Source organism: Strigops habroptila, chromosome 7 (genome assembly GCF_004027225.2).
Source record: "Strigops habroptila isolate Jane chromosome 7, bStrHab1.2.pri, whole genome shotgun sequence".
Taxonomy (NCBI): Eukaryota; Metazoa; Chordata; class Aves; order Psittaciformes; family Psittacidae; genus Strigops; species Strigops habroptila.
The window spans coordinates 39,291,367-39,312,034 of NC_044283.2; the positions used below are offsets into that span (position 1 = coordinate 39,291,367).

A 20,668-nucleotide genomic window follows, 5' to 3' on the forward strand; every position below is an offset into this window, starting at 1 on the left:
ATTCTAAGCATGGTAGACACTGTAAGCATGATGTAAATTGCAGGTAACTATTGATGGTTCTCATTTAGGAAACATCTGAATAGCACAGGAATTAAATTATCTGTTTTTCAAAAGGACAGCACCTAACAGGTGGAATTTGCAAAGGTAATAAAAAATGAACAAATTTCACTGACAGGGTGTGCATTTTTCAAGTTACATTTTCCATGAAGTTATTTTTAGCCTTCTGAATGTATTTATGAGATTACAGTTTTAAAACAGAACATGTGGAGGAAGATTCTATTCTTCTTCATGTAGCATAGTATCATAAAACACTGGGTTTTTTTGCAGTAGTATAAGACCAATAGCAGAGTAAAATGCTAGCTATGGTATTAGAATTTGACCCTTTATCTGCTGCTCAGTATATTTAATATAGAATTACTGAAGATCAAAAAGCATGAAGAACCTTTTTATTTTTTTTTTTGCAACCACTGTGCATGACTACGAGTAGATTTTTAGGAGCAAAATAAGCGGAAGTATACAGAGAGAATTTCTTCTCTCCGACTAACTCCCAGTGCTTGCCATCATTTGCCAGCTTTTTAATCTTAGTTAATGACAATTTTCTGATGATTCTTTGCCTTAACATAATATTACCTAACAAAAAGCATGAGGCAATAAAAGGCAATGTTCAGAATAAATTTTCATACATATCCAAAACCTCCCATGTACTCGCCACATCTTGTCTATACTCTATTTACTTGTATTTTTCATGACATGTATAATGTCAATAAAAACGATGTGTTTATTTTACTCCATTTTCACACTGAAAATGGAGTTTGAAATTATGTAAGTAGATATATAGGATGAATTCTACAGAAATTAAGGATTGGTTTGTGATCTATGGGGAGTTACAGACTCAATATTTTATTCCAGATTTCCTCCTCTATCTTAAAATGATCACAAATGGCTGTGAAGGAGCCGATGATAAAGCATTTGTGGTAATACTGCTTCTCATATGATGGATTACTGAGGCTTAGAAATTGACAGAGACTCATGAAAGCGCAGTGTAAAAAGGAACAGCCATATATTTTTACGCATGGGAATTGAAGTTTTAAGCTAAACTACAAGATACTCCTAAGTAAGTCATCAGACAACATTCCCATGAATCCTTTGTGAGAAAAGGAGAGCAACACCTTTTCACAAAGACCTCAGCTAAGCAAACCACATGCAGCCTTTCCTTGAGGAGAAAACATCTAGTTAAGTGCTCTGCAAAGCCTTTACTAGAAATTTGGTTTTTGGCCCCTAAATATTTGGCTGCTTGTGCCAAACTTTTAACACTGCAGTATAACAAAATTTGTTTGAATTAATCTCATATTGTTATTACAGCAAATGACCCCATGCCAGGTCAGTGCAAATAAGAAAAAGCTTAGCTGGTCTTAACCTAGAAAACTATAAAATATGTCAAAAGGATGTCTCTCAAGTGTGTGATAAAAATGCAGCTTCACTGCCTCCAGAAGTATTGTATCTGACCTCAGAGCATTAGAGAAGAGAGACCATATTGATGCTTTCATTTCCACATAAAATGCTGATCATGATAGTTCAGACATGCCAGATGGAAGTAATATCAGATAAATGGTGTTGATACCTCAGGAGAAATGAGCTAGTAAAGTTATATTATGTTCAGTTGGGATTTTAAACATGTAATATAGTTAAAACTGATACTCTCCCACAAAATCATACACCTCATATTTCAATGCCATGTCATATATGGAGAAAAAAATTCCTGCCATCATGTGCTACTATAAAAAGAAGGTTTTAACGTCACAACAAAACATCCTTACACACAGTATATGCAATATTTACTAATGTATGTATATATGAAATGATAAACAACCTGTATAGGAAAATCCAACAATGGTACTTCTCCTTTATTCCTTATATGGCTATAGCAATATATATCTGGAAACAGGTGAAAAATACCATAATGCTAGATTAGATAAGACTTACCTCACATGTGTTAGAGGTCCTTTTTTCTGACCTAAAATTAGTTAGGAATTCTGAGCTAAAGGCCATCAGATATAGTAGGAGGCTCAAGGCCGTCTTTAATTGTGTTTGATCTTGCTAATGGCTTAACTGATCTAAACACAGTTTGTATCTTCTCCAAAGAGGGAACTCTGGTATTTTCTCTTTCAGTGTCTGAGAATTTTAGAGGGAGAAGGTGGATGCTCTGTACCTTGTAAGCAGAAGCCAGTCTGTTCCCAAAAAAACTGAGGGCTCTGAAATATGGAAGTAAGTTGAAAAAACATCCTGTCCTCTGTTTGTATTCCTAGGACGTAGATCACTTTACTGGTGATATATCTACATTCATTCCTTTTTACTAGATTTTCTTTCACCAGTGGCATTCTCTTGACCTTCCATACAAGGAAACACCAGAGAAAAGAAAGAAGTTAAAAACTACTAGATTGCTAAGAGAGTTAGTTTTCAACTGTTCATTTTAGAGTAGTGGCCAGAAACCCCTTTTTCTAAAAATAGCCTTTACGTTTTTTTCACATCTGGAGCTACCTTTTCTTTATTTATGTCTGTGTCAAGGAATGTGCTACAAAAGCATACAACAAAGTTGTTCTTGGAGAGGAGGTGGAGTGCTTATAAGGGCAACTTTTATGTTCAAGTCAGTAAGGACCAACTGTGCCTTGCTAGAAAGCAGAGTATTGATGGAAAGAAGAAACTACACCCAGCAAGTGTATAATGTTCATAATACCATACATACTTGCTATACATACTAAAAAAGAAATAAAATAAAGGATATTACAGTCTGTATTGTCTGTAAATCCTTGAAGGTAGAGGTGCAACAGGAACCTTGATTTGTCATACTTTTTGTGTACATTTCTCAAACTCTGTCCTTTGGCATCTTGGAATTTAATTTCCTTTGTCTAACTTTTCCTATTTAATTTTATTAATTAAAAGGCAGCCTAAATTAGAAGAAGAAATATTACAGAGGTATATAAGAAATAAGACAGTGGGAAAGTCTATCACGTAAAGATTAATTTGTCCAATTTCAAAATGTATATTGCAATATTTTATAGCTGACAGGTGATCATGGGCAGATAGTCATTACAATTTATCACAGCAGGAAGCTGTTAAAATGACAGTATGGGCAGGTATAAAATTATATGAAGGAGAAGTTATAGAAAATAATTTTAAAACTCTAGCAACTTGTCCTTTAAAAGTTTCAACCACCAAAAGAACATAATCCAAAAGCTAATTATAATTTTAAATGACAGAGTTGGAAAAAATAGCCTGTTGAGGGTGTGTGTGGGGAAATTTATGCAGGCAAATTTCCATCATTACTTCCTCCTGTTCATCAAAATATATGCTTTGCAACACAGGAATTGTGTAGAAGTTTTTTGCTTCACCTTTTTGTTTTGAATTTATTGACTGATATGCCAAGAAACAGAGAATGGGTATCCAATCCCAATTTATGCTTTTGAAAATCTCTCTCTCTTTTCACTTTTGTAACCCTATCACTTATAAACAGCAGCCACAGGTTATTTTTAAGTGTAAAAGGAATGTTCTTTGGCACTGATCAACCTTGAGTGAAGTTTTATAGCAGTCCTATAAATTTTTCAATAGCAGGGTTTATAATGAAATTGCTTAAAGTACTCTGACTCTAGTCTGCTAGCTGGCACACTAGACACCGCTGAATGGATCCTTGTTATAAGCTAACACAAGGAGGTTGAAATTTTTCTTCCCTATTGCTGCTAGCACTGCTTTTTGCTTTTACAATTCTACAATCAAAGGTCTTTAAGTTTGGATATTATGGGCTTTTCTTCAGGCTTTTCTATGTTTCATTTGGTATCTGGGGTCCATTACAAGACTAGGACCTTAAGATCATAAGTTCTTGGAGGTAGGATTGTATTGTACTATAGGGTGCAATGTCTACCACAGAGAAAGCATTGAACAAATGCGCTCTATAGATGCTGTTTCAATAGAAATACTAACAGATGGTTAAAGTGAAATACCAATTTTACACTTTCTGATATGCAGAGTGAGAAGGGGTATTAAGATCTTTCTGAGATGTTCTAATTTTGCTTTATTTTTCCTCTCTTTCAAAACTGAACGGATCTGTCCTAAAGGGGGATATTCACAGAAGCCTAGTGGAAAAACTGCTTCTGGCAGAAGCAGTTTAATATTGAAATACTGAAAGTAGGAAAAAGGTAGAACAAATATTCTAACCTTTCCTTTAGTTTATTGGCAGAATTTTAAAATTATCTGCAACTTTGAAGCTAAAGCAACCATTTTGGCAGGTGATGCTGCATCTCAGCCAACCAACATGTAATCAGCAAACACTGTTTTTAATAATTTGTTTATATTTTAGCATTCCTACAAAATCCATATGATCAGCCTTCTTATTGTTGAAATTGAAGTGAGATAAACTGAGCCATGACTACTGGTCATGCTATAAAATGTTTCCTTAAGTTTGAATGTATCTTAGTCTTCATCTCTGGCTAGGAAAAGGATTAGTCTCACAGCAAAGCACAGTTCATCATTAAGAAAGCTACAAACTAATCACATTTAGCTGAGCTTTCAAATTAGCCTGATGATAGAGAAGACTGTTGTGTGCTTTGTATGCAGAAATACAAAACATAACCTTTTCAATTTTAAGACAACTTGCCTCAAGAGCATACAGACTTCAGTTAAAAAGTATTATTAACTTACATGCACCTTCAATCAAACCTTTTGTTTTACACATACTTTGGTGTTTCTTTGCATTTCTGCTCAGATGCCAGCTGGTGGGCGCTGCTCAGACTCACACGAGCCAGCACCTCTGACATAAAAAATGCATGAAAGACAAGGCAGGGATACATGTGGATCCCTGTGAAAATATCCAGCCAGGTAGGAACACTCAGCCAGATAAGGGAAGTTGGTCTGAAGTTGAAAAGAGAAGAGAGTCCATCTGTGTTTGAAATGGATACTAAAACACAGTTGCAGCATTTTTAAATTCCTGTTACTTGAATGTTTTCACTGAGTCCTAACAGCAGAATTTAGTTCCTGGAACTCAGAATGTCATTGTGATGTTTAATACTGACTGTGTGAAATATATTTGAGTATGGATCTGGAGAAACTTCTCTAATGCTTTATAAGCACCCTATTGAGAAAATAAATTAAATCTTTATATTACACTGCACTTCATGGAGAGAAATTCTGGTTCATCCTGAAGCCAATGGCAAACCTTTTTTCTTTCAATCAAGCCAGGACCTCACCACTGAGATAAAATAAAGAGTGACTTTGCAAACCCTTAAGCAAAGATTAAGTAAATTTAGAGTCCTTTATCATCTTTGCACAATGAATGGATTTAGTTTTTTTTTCATCCATTTTCTGAAAACCCCATGTGTCATGCACTAATAATGACATGTAGTAGGAGTATAAATATTTTTAAAATTTAAAATTGATGAGCAAGATTGAAATGCATATTTTCTCCTCTTTTTTTTATTGTACAGAGCAAAGGAAGCTTTTAAGAATAATTTTAACTCAGTTGTTAAACCTTACTAGAATAAGAATGTGTCTTTAAAAAGTTTGTATCATTTACATATTTGCAAAATCTAATTATAAATATACAACGACACATAAAATGCCATGTGAAATAAGCAAGAGAAATTGATTTCATGTATTTTTAATCTCTCCCACCATCCACTGTTCTGGTTCAACAGAATACAAAAAGGAAAACATTTTCAATATGTTATTTGTCCAATTATAATGTATTACAAAAGCAAAATTACTGTTTAGAAACATTCAATTTTATCTACATGAAATTTAGAACATTACATGAAATCTATAACAGTATAGACTTGTAGGCATGTAAGAGGTCTTGCCTTATTCATATGTTGTTATGAATAGTAGGTTTCTAATTGACTATTAGGACTATGGTCATGCTATGCAGGCATTGAAAATCATGGTTATTTAGTCCAGAGGCAGAAGATACCTGGATGCATATTCATGAACTTAAATAAAATTCCTGTTGAAATTCAATTTTATTGCTTTATTAATACTATCTGCTTATATTTAAAGTACTTCTCAGAATGACATCAAACACTACTATCTGAGAAAGATGATTAAGTAGTTTTTTATGTCCAGAATGTTCATGCATGACTGTCACATCCATATGTATAAGCTTAATACATTTCCTCCTGTCATTTTCATACATTATTGAACTGAAAAAAATTCAATAAAATGTAGACTTCATAGTTCACTTGTCAACATCAACTATAGTTTGCACAGGTTTTTTCAACTAATCCATCTGAATGTAGTCAGCCTTTGCATTTCTTGAGTCAACTTAATTGTATATCAGTTTACTTGAATAGGCCAAAATGTCTAAACATGAAACCCATGAGATTCACAGGTGTTTGTAAATTCAGTATCTATTGCCCACAAGACGTAATGGCCTGAATTAAATCCTGCAGCATTTGTACATTCCCATCTGCTCAGTGCAGTACTGTCTTTCCTTTCTGGTTTTCAAAGTGCCACAAGAAAGCATTTTCTGGTCTTAGTGTCTTAAAAAAAGAAGGATCATGGAGTGCAGAACTAAGTAAGCTAATGAGTAGACTGAACAGCATAGAATCCCGAACAAAGTTTCATATTTGTTCTCTTAGAAGGCACAGAGTGGCCCCAAGATGAATCATCTTTCACAGTGTGGTACCACTATCAGAAAGCCTGTGCAAATCTCATAAGCCAGAGTCAGGCTACCACAACTAAAACATGGAAAAGACATCAAGGACTTCAGTTGCTTAAACATCTATTTCCAAAAAATCTGGTTTTGTGTCAGTGAATAGCTCTGCTATTTGATTAAAGATGACATTAGTAAAAAATGCCAAGAAGCAAATTTTGAGTACCAAAAGGAGTTTTTCCATGTAGTCATACTGTAAATTGAAAATGCCAGTATTTACATATGATCATTTTCAGAGTCCACAGAATCCTAAAGACAATCCAGCTGTGTGGTCCCGCACAGTATTGTACACTGATCAACATCTCCTTTGAAGATATGGTGTATCTTGCAAAATTACACGGAGATATGGAGAAAAAAGATGGGAAAATGCCTACTTACCCTTATATCCTGCACCTTTATACTTTGAAAAAAAAAAAAAAAAGAAACTGTAAACAACTATGAGGAACTGATAATTGGGTTTGAGGCTTTTTTTTTTATAGCTTTACTAGTTAGCCTGTTTTCTGCCACTGCCTTTTGTGCAGAACAGATATGCCTGCCCTGACTGCTTGGGGGTTTAATGTTTCCAGTTTAGTAAGGAGAAATGTGATTGTGACCCCCACTGCAGGTATTTAAATACCTGATCAAAACATTCAACAATAGATGTAATTAAGCAGGCTCTAATTTTACTTATGTGACTCAACATAAAGAGAGGAGCTCCATTACTTAAATGTTTATGTCATTCCTTGGAGAAATGACCTTAATTCATTGTAATTTCCAGTTGGAAGATTACCAAATTGGTTTTGAATTTAAGAAGCCCTGTGGGTGCGCAGTCATTTACTGCCAGATTACATGAAGCACACTTATTACTTCCAATTTTAAAAGGCTTATTTTTCTTAATAAATAAGTTTACCTTTTTTACTAAATAGATACTATAGTTAAACTTTTCTGTTAGAATCATCTTGCATTTTCACCAAATAGTTAATCAAAGTATCTTTACAAATGGAAATATAAGTTATATAGTGTATATATGAAGGCATCATTTTGTGTATTACATCAACTTAGCCAAAAGACAAATAGAGGTTTGGGTGACTGAGCTGAATTTTACACAGGAGAACCAGATTTGTGCAATTATTCTTCAGAGAAATTTCGCAAAATGTTTAAAGGCAGTATGTTACCAAAATTAGGTTTTATAACTCACATGACCACAATGAACATAGTCCAACTGACATAAGAAACCATCAGCCACTGTTTCACAGCTTAAAATTTCACTAAAATTTTCCAACTTCAGCAGAACCTCCTTGTTACAGATAGCTATTGTATGAAGACAAGCTATTGTACACAAGGAAAAGGCCCCAAATAGTATAAAATTACAGTGAACAAGCAACAGTGGTTCAAAATAAGAGTTCTACTTCAGACTGAAGCCAGTGGGTAGTTTTGAGGGCTTTAACAAGTCAGTTAATGTCATATATAATGCCTCACAAATAAACTTAATCAAAATGCAAAATGTATTTCTGTTCTCTTACATACATTTAAGACCTGATGAAAACCTCCTAATTTTTCATCTGCATTTTCCTGCAAAAGAACTTTCGTTGTCAGCAAATATCTTCACTTTTCACTGTTAGACTGGGCTCAGTGTTTTCAGACTGCATCTGCTTCATCCGTCCTACAGAGATTGTACAGTAAGCATTTTTTCAGAGCACCTGGTAAAACACAATATTGATCATGTCCCCCATGAAGAGTTTGTACTAAAGAGAGTCCCAAAACAATTAAGAATTCTGCAATGAAGAAACAGGAGGGGTGGGTAGGTGCACATCGGCAAGTGTCTGTGTGATTATAGGGAAGAAGACTTTCTCCCAGGGAATTTTTATTGGATGCTTTTCCATCTTTCCGTTCTTTCCTTTTCTCTGTTAAAATATGGACTTGCTGATGTCTCATATAGTTTCATAATAAATGGGGTTAGGAAGTTAGAAATCCAGAGGCAATACTTGGAAAGGGATCTTAAACATTCAGATAGGATTCCAGCACAAATTGGACCATTTGTCATGCTTATTGTGGTGATATCATAATCTGTGCACAAAATAACTAAATCTCATTGAGGGATGAGTGCAGTACACTCCTACTGAACTATATGTAGTTCATAACCAGATTAAACTTCCTCTGTGGTCTGAACGCCTATGAGATTTCTTGTCGCTTCTCTGTGTTTGTATATAAAATACCTACGAGAAATTCATATTTGTCACAAATAATCACATCGTTATCCATCACTGGAGCAAACTGAAACCAATAGAACCCCAGATTAAAGCAGTATGGCTTCTTTCCTTATGTATATAAAAAGGAAAGATTAAGCTTTTTTTTTAGGATTGTTTCCTTCTTCCACTGATAAGGATTTATATATTTTTTGCCATGTTACCAGAAGTGTTTGTGCTGAGTTGTTTTCCTTTCTGAAAAAAATCTGATGTTTGAAGAACATTCTTTAGTTGTTTAGTATTTTAGTATTACATTATTTAATAATTTTTACTAAAACTGAATACAGTCAAACAACTTGATTATCAACCGTTAATTTGGGATCTAAAAATGTGCTGAATACTTGTACGAAAACTCTAAGATTTCCAGTACTCTCCCTCCATCTGTAGACTTTAATCTTCCTCAGTACTGAAATCATGACTTTTTTCACCATTTTCAGAATATCAAATATATACAAGGCATTACTAATAATGGGGCTCACAGTAAAATTCTGAGTAAGGTGGAGTAGTTCTTGTCCAGGTGCCATCAATGTGAATGCCTTAAGAATGCCTACTCTGAAAAGATATGTGACAGTTACGTCAGGAAAAAAAGCAGACGTGGGTTAGGAAGAATCATGGAAGGAAGCTTAAACTCTGTGCTACTCGTTACGAGTTCACAGAGTGCAGAGCCAGGTCATCTAGAACCAGAAGTTTACTTAAAGGACTGAAAGCATCTTTCATATCCCTAGGCAGACACGGAACTGGTCAAGCTCTGGAGTTCTTTTCTAAGAGCTGCATGTTCTTGCATTCTCCACCAGGTGCTTCCATGACATCGCACGTCAGTCACTGCATTTTCTGGAGAAAATGGTTGTCTGACTGCCCTGGGTTCGGCTGTAACAGTTATTTTTTTCCTTCTTAGTAGGTGGTACAGTGCTGTGTTTCAGCTTTAGTCGAAGAACAAAGCTTATCAGCATTGTTATCACATACCAATGTTTTAGTTGTTGCTCAGTAATGCTTATCCCGATTAAGGACTTCTCAGTCTCTCATGCTCTGCCAGTGAGGAGGGGCGCGGGAAACCAGGAGAAAGCAGAGACGGGACACCCGACCCAAACTAGCCAAAGGGGTATCCCATACCACAGCACATCATGCCCAGTATATAGACTAGGGGGAGTTACCCAGGTCCAGATCACTGCTCGGGTCGGGCTGGGTATCCGTCGGCAGATGGTGAGCAATTGTATTGTGCATCACTTGTGTTTATTGGGTCTTTTTTCCCTTCCATTTTTAGTTTTATATTCTCACCCCTTGTTATTTCCCTTATCATTATTATTATCTTTTTTTTTTTTTTTATATTACACTTTAGTTATTGGACTGTTCTTATCTCAACCCAGGGGGTTTACATTCTTTCACTTCTCCTCCCCATCCTGCCCTGAGATGAGGGGGAAGAAGGGGAGGAAGTGAGTGAGGAGCTGCATGGGTCTGAGTTACTAACTGGGCTTAAACCACGACATTGACTAGCAGGAGCATTTTCTGAAACTGTGTGTTATAGCCACTGCTTTCCTAATCCAAAGTAACAGAATTAAAACAGAAGCTCTAGATCATGAAAACTGACTCCTCTGACTTCCAGTAGATGAATCACTTTAACCTTTGGCAGCTCATAGGCAACCACTCGGTTTTCAAGGAACGCTAGTTAAATCTGCCTGACTGCCTAGATGCCAGTCTGCTAAATATCTTCCTCTAAGAAGGCAAAATGACTAATAATGACGACTTAAACTTTATGGAACAAATCATCTTTCACAAAACCAGGTGTTTACCACAGAACATTTTTAGGTGTACCCATTTGCCAAAATCTGCTCTCCTGAGCGAGGTAATATGAGATAACTATTAACTATCTGTTATGCGCTGATAAATGAGAGTTTATGTACACAACAATCAGCATGGAAATGGTATTGTGAAATTGATAGCATACCCTTTTCAGTAAAACTAGAGGCATAATAGTGAACCATTCATATTTCAAATGCTCCTGTCATCATTTCACAGTTTAAACCACCTGGTATAATTCTTTTCTGTGTTAATTTCTGGATTCAAATCAGCAATTAAAAGATCACTTTTACCAATACAGGACCCACAGGCTGAACACAATGCTGTGGCATTGCTGATATTCATACTACATGTAGTTTCCTAGGATCCTGTCTGAACTGAGAACAGAAGAAGGTATATGACATATGCAAGAGGATCTCAGAAGCGTTTGCACATCAGGCACATAATATCCTCAGGCATCTTAGCACACAGGGCTCGGTATGTAGGCAGCAGCATCCTTTATAGCTCAAATTTTAATGCAAGGCATCATGAGATAATCCAGTCTTACCTGAAAGCAAATGAAAAAATAAATACATTTCACTCAGCACTACCTGAATACTTCAAATAAAAGAGTATTTGAGGCAACTAGATAGCAAGCAAAGGGAAAGGCAGCCTTTCTGAAGGTTTTCTGTCCACAGAGGGGGAAAAAATGGAGAAACTTTTGTGTTTCTTGTGTACAGAGCTGAAAAAGAAGAGTAAGAAGCCAGAAGCTTTTTGGAAGATTTTTCTGACACTCTAGGGAAAACTTCAAAAAATCTGGTGGAAAAGAAAGGCTTACATTTTTACTGAAAAAAAACCAACCCACCCCCAAACTCCAAACCAAACAATAAACTCCAACCTCACCAGCACCTGAAGTTTGACAGTACTGTAGGACTCCTGAAAAATTAAAGAAAGTTTTTATTTAGAGGACAAGTGAAATAGGAGGTTTAGTGGAAGCTTGAGAGAAAAGGATATTCTAGGACTGAGCCCAGACAATAAATAAATCCTCCAAAAGAAATGAACCCAGAGAATAAATGCAGAAGAATGCAGATCTGAATTGTGGTATATCAGCCAGGAAATTATAACAGCCAAACTTATAAATTTAACCATTGCCATAAGAAACATCATACTTGGGAGCAGCTTGTGACCTCCTCCATTCGTGTTCTTTTCAAGCCAGCTATGGGTGCAAAGACATGCAATCTCCAAACGGATCCTAAGGCATCCTCTAACCTGTTACTACTAGCCATCTATGTAGAAGCCATTTGTATTCATAACATATTTGTATTCATATAGCCAGAAAGCATAGTGACAATCTAGCCTAAAATATTCCTTGCTCATACTGAAAGGATTTGATGAATGTTTGTGAATACTTCAAGGACTGTTTCATTGTAAGATTAAATGCCTCTTATTTGGATGCTTACTCTTTTTGAGAGTCATATCTGCTCACACTTAGCAAAATTATTCCTGTCAAGTCCAAGAACTGCATTTTCTGTTGGACTTGTTTGCTCTCATCAGCACCTCCTAAGCAAGCTGCATTTCCTTGTGTTTTCATGCACTCTGAAACCTCATTTTCAAAATTACTTCCTTATACATAACTATTCATTATGATTTCTGAATCACTTAGTGTAAATGACATTTTAGGAATAAAAGTATTTGCTTATTAGAGAGGCATTTATTAGCACCGTATGCGGAAGTAAATTGTAAAATTCACTAGTAAATTATAAAATTCTCCATAATGTAACATCATAAAGGATCCAGAATAGTCTCTAAGTGGTGGTGTCTCAGGGATTTTAAAAAACTGGTGTCTCTGAAATGCACAAAACCATTCCTACTAATCAGTCATGGGAGGGGGGGCTTGGTTTTGGCCTAACAACAAGCTCTTTTACTGGATATATACTACTTGACACACAACCTTTGGTGTAACTCTAAATTTCCTCATCTTCATTTAAAGTTAGTATTTGCCATAAACTACATATCAAAAGTCTCCAAGGAGGGACACTTCGAGCGGAATAGATGAATATTTATTACAGTAATTTGTTGTCCCAATGAATTTGGATCATGTAACAAGTTAATTTCCATTTGGTACAAGAGGTGTAAATACTCCAAATAATCTGGAAGGGTTTTAATACCAAATCCAATCTATTACAGGAGAACCACAATAGAGCAGAAATACAGAGAGTCCAGTGCCATCCAGAAGATACAGTTTTCTAGAAGGCAGTGTATTTAAAACTTGCTGAAGCACATGGTACTAAAAGGAAGGAATGAAATGTGCAGTTTTCTGTATTTCAAATTCTATCATTTGATGAAATATTTTATAGTTTTTAATGTCCTGTAGTACTATTAGCAGGATTTTTTAATTATCACTAGCTTTTAGATCTATCTATGGACAGCGTAAACTTTCTTTTTCCATGAACAAGTTCACATTTAATTAGTTTATTGCATGTGTTCACTTTTTTTTCCATAGAATTAATCCTCTACTTATTTTTTTTTCATATCAGCACATTTCAGCGTTAAGCTGCTATTTATATTGAGTCTGAATTATGACTTGGTTTGGTTCCTTCAATTTATAAGTGCACTCCATTTTAAAAATAATACTACAGTCACTTCAATTTTTGTTCTAATTTCTGGCACAACTCCAAAATAACAATTTATAAAACACTAAATGAATTACACATTTGGAACTTAGGTAAATGATACAGAAGAAACACAATTATGTACACTAAGTGTCCATTTGCTCACATAAAAAATCTATTACATCACTCATCACTACTGGAAATGCCTCTTCAAGAGAAAAATCCTGCCCTTACTTGAAGCCAGTGGTAGATTTCAGTGTGTGCAGAATTAGCAGTTTTCTGAGAAGCAGTTCTGTGTCTCCTGCACAAAAGTGATGCCAAAGTTCATGTTTGAAATTTCTTAGCACTGTTGTGTATGCACTTGATTTCAGTAGCTACAAAACTAATAAAACTAGACCTGGCATTTTTGCACTCTAATTCAGAAGCTGGTTTGATAGTATGTTACCAAAGTTTCTTATATGTTCTTATACGTTTCTTACATGTTATACAATGTGAGCCAGATCTCTGAATGTGTAGTTCCTACATTATGTAGTATATTTGCAACAACATGCAAAAATACTTACCAGGTATTTCCCTGGCTCAACTGAAGTCAGTGAATGTTTTGCCAAATATGCTGGAGTCAGAATCCTTATTCATCACATTATTATTCCAGATCTCACACTCACTACAAAGCAGGCATTTAAAATAATATCAGTAAACTTCATACCAGAATCTGATGACTTCACAAAAATTAGACAGTTGTGATCCATGTTTCTGCTCTGGGTTCTGAAGCTTCAGTTTCAACCACATTGACTATCAGTGTGCGAAGATCTTTCAGATGCCTTTGTTTACTCTGTGTGTGACAAATCCCAAGGTTCTTAAAGATTCATCTAAAATCTGAATTCAATAGCCTTTACAGTTCCTTAATTTTCTCAGAAGTGTAATTATTAATATCAGACATCAATTTATGCCATCTGAGAACTATCATTTATATTTACCTGAATTTATTTTCATGTTCACACCAAATACAAGACAACCATCAGTTACTTTTAATGCCACATTTACGAAACCTCTCTTGCACACTGCCACTAAAGCCTGTGCTTAAGTCAGCCTGTTGTACACCGGTGATCAGGTCCTTTTGTCATTCTGAAGCACTATTTCAATGCTGAAAGCAGATAATTTGAATTTATAAAAGGTAAAATCTCTGAGGTTTGAATAGGCTTAGATCTGCTCTTCCCAGATGTCTTCTCTACTGGCTTAGAAAGAGAGTTTTTGTGATTCTGAATCATAAATCACAGTCTTGTTTAAAGCAGACCTACTATTTTGGGGGAGTACAATAACACTCTGACTGACATGCTAATAGATGGTTTTACATGTTGGCTCCATTGTCCACTATTTAAGATAAGGCAACTCATACCCAGATTTTTTTTTTTTTTTTTCTCAGCAGGTTATAAATAAACCTGGAACGAATATGAATGCTAAAAGGAAACAGCTTGTACCATTTAGGTTTGAACTGCAGAAGTAAACACATGGAATTTACATTTTAGCAGATCGTTGCTAGAATCATTTTATCAGCATTGAAGGTGTTCTGAAAAGCAAAAAGTCTGCTAGTGAATGTCTGACATTAATTACATTAACCTTATTTGATTAAGTCATTTTGTAGTACATTAAAAAGCCCCAAAACAACAAACAAACAAAAACCCCAGACAACTGTACACTTAATCTTATTGTAATTTAGAGCTTGAATTCTTGTCCTGATATGATGTAAAACTTGGACAGAGGAGTGGGCAGATACATTCAAATGCACAGGTAAAAGGAAATTTTTTTGCCTTGCTTGAGTAATCCATGGGAGCTATTATCCAGTGGACAGGCAATTGTCCAGTGCTTGCCATCTTGCCATGAGCAGAGAGGAGGAAGACCTTTGAAGCTTATTAAGGTGACTCATTCCTCTGCTTCCTGATGCACAATGGCAACATGTTAGGTGCAGATATACTATGGAACATGAAGGCAAAGGCAGCAGCAGCCTCCTGGTGAGTTCTGCCTAGTATGGAGCATCCCTCCACTTGTGTAGTGTGATTTCAATGTGTCAGCCCTCCCACTCCTGGCTTGCCCTGCTCCCAAGCCTCACCTTTCATACTTGGTACATAACCGTTCAAAATTCCTGGTCTTCCTTTTCCTTGCCCAGGGTTTCCCCAGCTGCAATTAAGAAAAGCAGAATTTTCCTCCACTTAGACCAAACTATACTTTGATATCTAAAGAAAATAAGGATAGATCATCGTTAATAAACATGGAAAAAAACTATGCCTTTGTATTGCATAGCTGTCAAGCCACTCACAGACAACAGGAAAAATGTACTGGTCAAAGATACATATGTCTAAGTTTACCTGAAAATTATAATTCTGGCCAACTTGCTATGAGGTTTTTAGAAGGGATATCAATAATTCTGTAACTAATTAATTATTAAATTTAATTTTGGATTACATGGGAGACTTATCTAATATGAGAGTTCTTAGGTTTATACATTACAGGGAGAAAGAGGGTGAGATACATACATTATTTCTTTATTACTTTTTAAATTCCCTGTTAGATTTGCCAAAAGGTTTCACTGTAGCTAACGCTGACACTAATTTCACTAAATATTCTTTCAGAGGAAAGCTACATGATAAGCAACTTATTTGATAACTCTGATCTTTATTACAGCTGTCAGGTGCTGCTGAAAATATAGCAACGGCAGACAAAGACTTTGCCAGAAGCATCTGAATCTGATATTTTAACTCCTGATACATAAGATGTATCTCCAAATCTTTGAGCCTACCATGACATAAATTTTTGACCACTTAAAAAGAATTTTGACTGTAAGTCTTATTCCACTATAGATGGTGGAGTGAGCAATTCAAATTCTCTGCTGAATTGTTCCAAGTTGTTTGGCCTTCAGCCAGAAAAGACAGCAGCCGTTTGATTTTACATCCCTTTACCTGTCTACCATAAACCCCACAGTTTTAGAAACCTTCAAAGTCAACTTTCTTCTGAGCATCCAAGCAGCCATAACAGGACAGAAGATATCGCTACATCAGTGAGCAGCTGAAGCTAATACACAGTGCCTTGTTTATGCCTGTTGAAGTATAACATAGTTAATGTGACACAACTTTTTATAATACAGCCATGCTATACATCAATTGGAGTTTGAATCAGGTGAGCAAGGTGGAAAATAAGTACCTTGGGGATCAGGCTTTATTTAGGGAAAATAAACTTCACCACATTTTCTTAACATTTCTGATAGTCTGGTTGTCCTAGAAGGACAAGGTGTATTAATAAACAAACTGGACATCCAGATGGAATCTCATATGATTCAAGACAAGAGTATTTACTATTCTAACTGATTACCATTCCCTTTCTGAACCTGTTCTTATAATCTCAAAAAAACCCCAACCAACCAATTGACTAAAAAAAAAAATCCCAAACCCAAGAACCAAAGCCCCAACAAAACAAAATAAAACCCCCCAAACAAACACTAAAGCTCATAATCACAGGAAATTAGGAAAGAAGAAGCAGGAACTGTTTTGCTGGATAAGATAAATTTTAAGTGTCTCCAAGATTCCCTGTTGCAGGTGCACACTGCTGGACAATTCCTGTCATTAGGAATCAGGACAGATGGTAAGGAATAACTGGATCTGCTATAGGCAACAAAGGGGAAGATATCAAACGTTTGCAGAAGTATGGTGGTTGAGAACTGAACACTTACATATTACTGAAGTTGCTCTGCAATACTTGTCAATCAGCAATCACACTGCTTTAAAGTGCAACATGGCTGTCCAGGGAAGTTGTGGAGTCTCCCTGCCTGGAGACATTCAAAACCTGCCTGGAATGTTCCTGTGTAACCTGCTCTAGATGGTCCTGCCTTGGCAGGGTGGTTGGACGAAATGATCTCCAGAGGTCCCTTCCAATCCTAATGATTCTGTGATTCTGTGATAGATCTAACTTATTCACAGTTTGAACTCTAACTGATCTGTGTGTTTCATAAAATAATTCTTTTCAAAATCCCCAAATCTTGCTACAGTGAGCTATTGCAAGTTACCACAATGCTCCCAAAAAAGAGAATTTAATATAACTGAAATCTTTACTATACCTTCTGAGACACTGTGTTGTAATTATGAAGATTGAGAAATGCTCACATAAACCTTATTGCATGTATAATCTTTGACAAACTGACAGGAGTAAAAAGGCTTGCAAAACAACAGTAAGATTAACTGATACAGGCAAACATATTCTTCTTCAATTTTCCTCCGTTATGCTGAATCTCAATTTTGACATTACTAAAGGGCATTAATTTGTTTGGATATGTATGAATCATCTGTAACTGAATTACTGTTATTTCTCTTAGGTCATATAACAAAAATAGCTGGTGTTTTTGTTGACAGACTCCTTACAATATGTGATGATGTCAAAAAAACAACTGAATGTAGAATATTCTTTCTGATACTGGTCATACCAGGCTACAGTACTCACAGACTTGTTGCTAAAATTGATGAGGTGGTTTTGTGAAACTCTGCGGTGATGAAACATGATAGGTATATTGTTGTTTATATATACTACTAAACCATAGGCCATATACTAATATGACAAGATTGTTACATTGAAGATTCTCTTTTGGCTATAACATTGTATTACTGTACTGCTAAATTATAATTAAAAAAAAAAATCCCTGTATGTGTTCCATTCCTGTTTAAGTCCTGTCTCAAAGGATAAAGGAAAACATATTTTTAACTCCTAGTCTGAATATTTTATCACATTTGTCAATTCAAACCACAGATTTCTGTCAAAAATAACCACTTCTAATTAAGATCTGGAAGTGATTTCTGCAGAAGCTACATTTATCTACTGTACATTTATGGATGTTTATTTTATGGTTCTTGGGTTCCTCTGGGCTATCAACTTATGTAATTGAGTTGCATTTTTTTCCAAGTGATCACTGCTAACTGTTGTTCCTGCATGGCATAATGTTTTTCAATGATATAATTTCAAAGTTTAACGTATTTTGAAAAAATAGTTATCTGAAAATATGCAAATGCATGCAAAATTAAAAAAGCAAAATATAATCTACTTTCTCATCTTCATTTTTAAACATACTATTTGTTAAAAAAAAACCACAAACCAAAATAAGGTAGGTAGAATATAATCTTGGGCAGTATTTTTACTTTCAAATGCAAGGTGTCTTACAAAAGCAAAAAGTAGAAAAATAGTCATTTACTTGACTTCTTAGTATATCCTCCAAAAACTTTCCACCCCCAGCCTAATAAACTTGAAACCTCTCTCCTTGTAGCCAATAGCTGAAAAGAAACAGAGCTGCTTATCTTTGTATTTATTATACTAGTATAATCAAAGTGAGTGATTTGCTATTTAAGGTTTGCCATTGTTAAACTCGAATGATAACATAAACAGTATGGAATTATTTATAAGAAGTGAAATTAGGGCAAAATTCTGAAGATTCCAATTCCCAAAGAATTCTGAATAGACAAATTTTGGCATGATTTACTGATTTAAAAATTATTTTTAAGAAGCAGAGCTAAAAACTTTTTAATTACTTCAATAGTTGGATTTGATGACTGAGATGTTAATTTTAGTATACAAAAATCACAATGAAAAAGTATGACATCTAAGGTAGCATTATCACTGAGAATTAGAAAAATGTATACAGACATGTCAATTCTCTTAAAATACAAAAATCTAAATACTGGGGTTTTTAATAAAAACCCTTGTATTTTGAAAAATAACATTTTTTCACTGGAAAAAGATTTTGGTACATTATTGACTGACTATAGTAACTTTTTAAAATAGAACCCTTCAATATGCTCTATTTTTCAGTCAAAGAAACCAAAAAAACCCCACATACATTTGACAGAAATGCTGTTACTCTATATCCAAACTAACCACAGATAATTAATTTTGCTCCTAAACAGGTGATTTTTTTTTTTTAAGAACCTTTATGGTGTTTAGAGTCTTCATGTAGATACCTAGTTCTGGACAATTATTTTTACTAGTTTGCCAGTTAGAAAAACATAATCATCTCTCTCATAAAATTAAAAGACTAGATAAGCCTATTCTAACACCTGCAAAATTCAGCATGCCTTATGTCAGTATGTATCAAGAGGATTATGTCTTGGCTATGTATACATTTCAATCCAGATATAAACAAATTACATGGTTGCTCTTTTGCCTGATCCACAGAGTCAAGAAGGTGAACATCTATGAACCAAAGGGCTGTCAGGTGCATTGAACACCGAAATCAGCAGACCATGCACCTGATGCATGCAAATGCTGCATACCCTTTACATGTTTTCCTGCCTGTTCATCTTCACTGACACGACAAACTACTATGAATTTCCAGTGGACAGAGGTATTTGTATACTTGAGTGCTTAAACCAATTAAGATGATTTGTTATGTGCTGAGTTTCAAGTCTTTGGTTATTACAAAACTCAGAAAACAACTACTATTGCATTTATGGAATGGACACCATTTGTACCTTGCCTATTAGAAGCTATACATTATGATGTCAGATTGACAAATATCTATACATACACTATTATTTCCAGATGATGCAACAGTTGGTGGGGGTTTTATTCTTCTTGTATCTTCTTAGGAATATGCCAGCTGCATCAAACAAAAAATACAGACAAATGGTGCTTGTTGCCCAGCATGAAACTTGCTAACAGTCATCATGAGAAGTCCAAAGTACCTATATTAAATTACTGACATTGTTTTTGTAACACCTTCTTTACAGGAGAAGGTTTCTGATTCCAAGAATAGGCTCATTCCAAGCGTTTACTAGAACATCAGGGCAGAAATGCTCTGCACCCTTTTTTCTCTGCGTCACACTCCAGATGAGCTAATATTACAATCATCTTACTGTTCGCTGATGAATTTGCTCTTTTAAACAGTGAGAAAGATGGTAATTTCTTTCTGTCATTCCAAGAAAAATCAAGGCAAAGTGATGGTCAAGACTTTAAAATAAAGATGACAAACATGCATATACAGTCATGACTGCTTTCCTGAAATGAGCTTATATATTTTAGAAATATGACAAACTAAAATTCTATTTGACACATATGATAATAACATATAAAGATAAATTATCTTTCATGCAGTATGAAATATATCTCAAAGTGCAGTAAATTTCAATGCATTGCAACATATCTGTACACATTTTTTTTCCAGTATGTGATGAAATACTATATTTATCAACTTTGTTCAATTTTCTCTAGGTTGCTACTTACAAATTGATTAAATGAACATCTACGCTGTAAATAAAATAGTGCTAGTGTATTCACAGTTGTTTTGCTATGGAAAACAATTTGGTTTACTTCCATTTCCCCACCCCCTGATC

At 35.2% G+C, this 20,668-nt stretch overlaps 1 long non-coding RNA gene across 6 annotated transcripts in view; it reads right to left on the reverse strand.

The window, feature by feature from the left end:
- LOC115610876 overlaps nucleotides 1–20,668 on the reverse strand; it is a 77,338-nt gene that overhangs the window by 33,891 nt on the left and 22,779 nt on the right. For 4 of the 6 annotated variants that reach the window (XR_003992368.1, XR_003992369.1, XR_003992371.1 and 1 more), the window contains 3 exons: nucleotides 19,864–19,935; nucleotides 15,415–15,482; nucleotides 13,871–13,971 (listed from right to left, as the gene is read on the reverse strand). This is a non-coding gene — a long non-coding RNA (uncharacterized LOC115610876). The remainder of the gene's footprint in view (nucleotides 1–13,870; nucleotides 13,972–15,414; nucleotides 15,483–19,863; nucleotides 19,936–20,668) is intronic. The other 2 variants (XR_003992372.1, XR_003992370.1) reach the window with 1 other exon arrangement.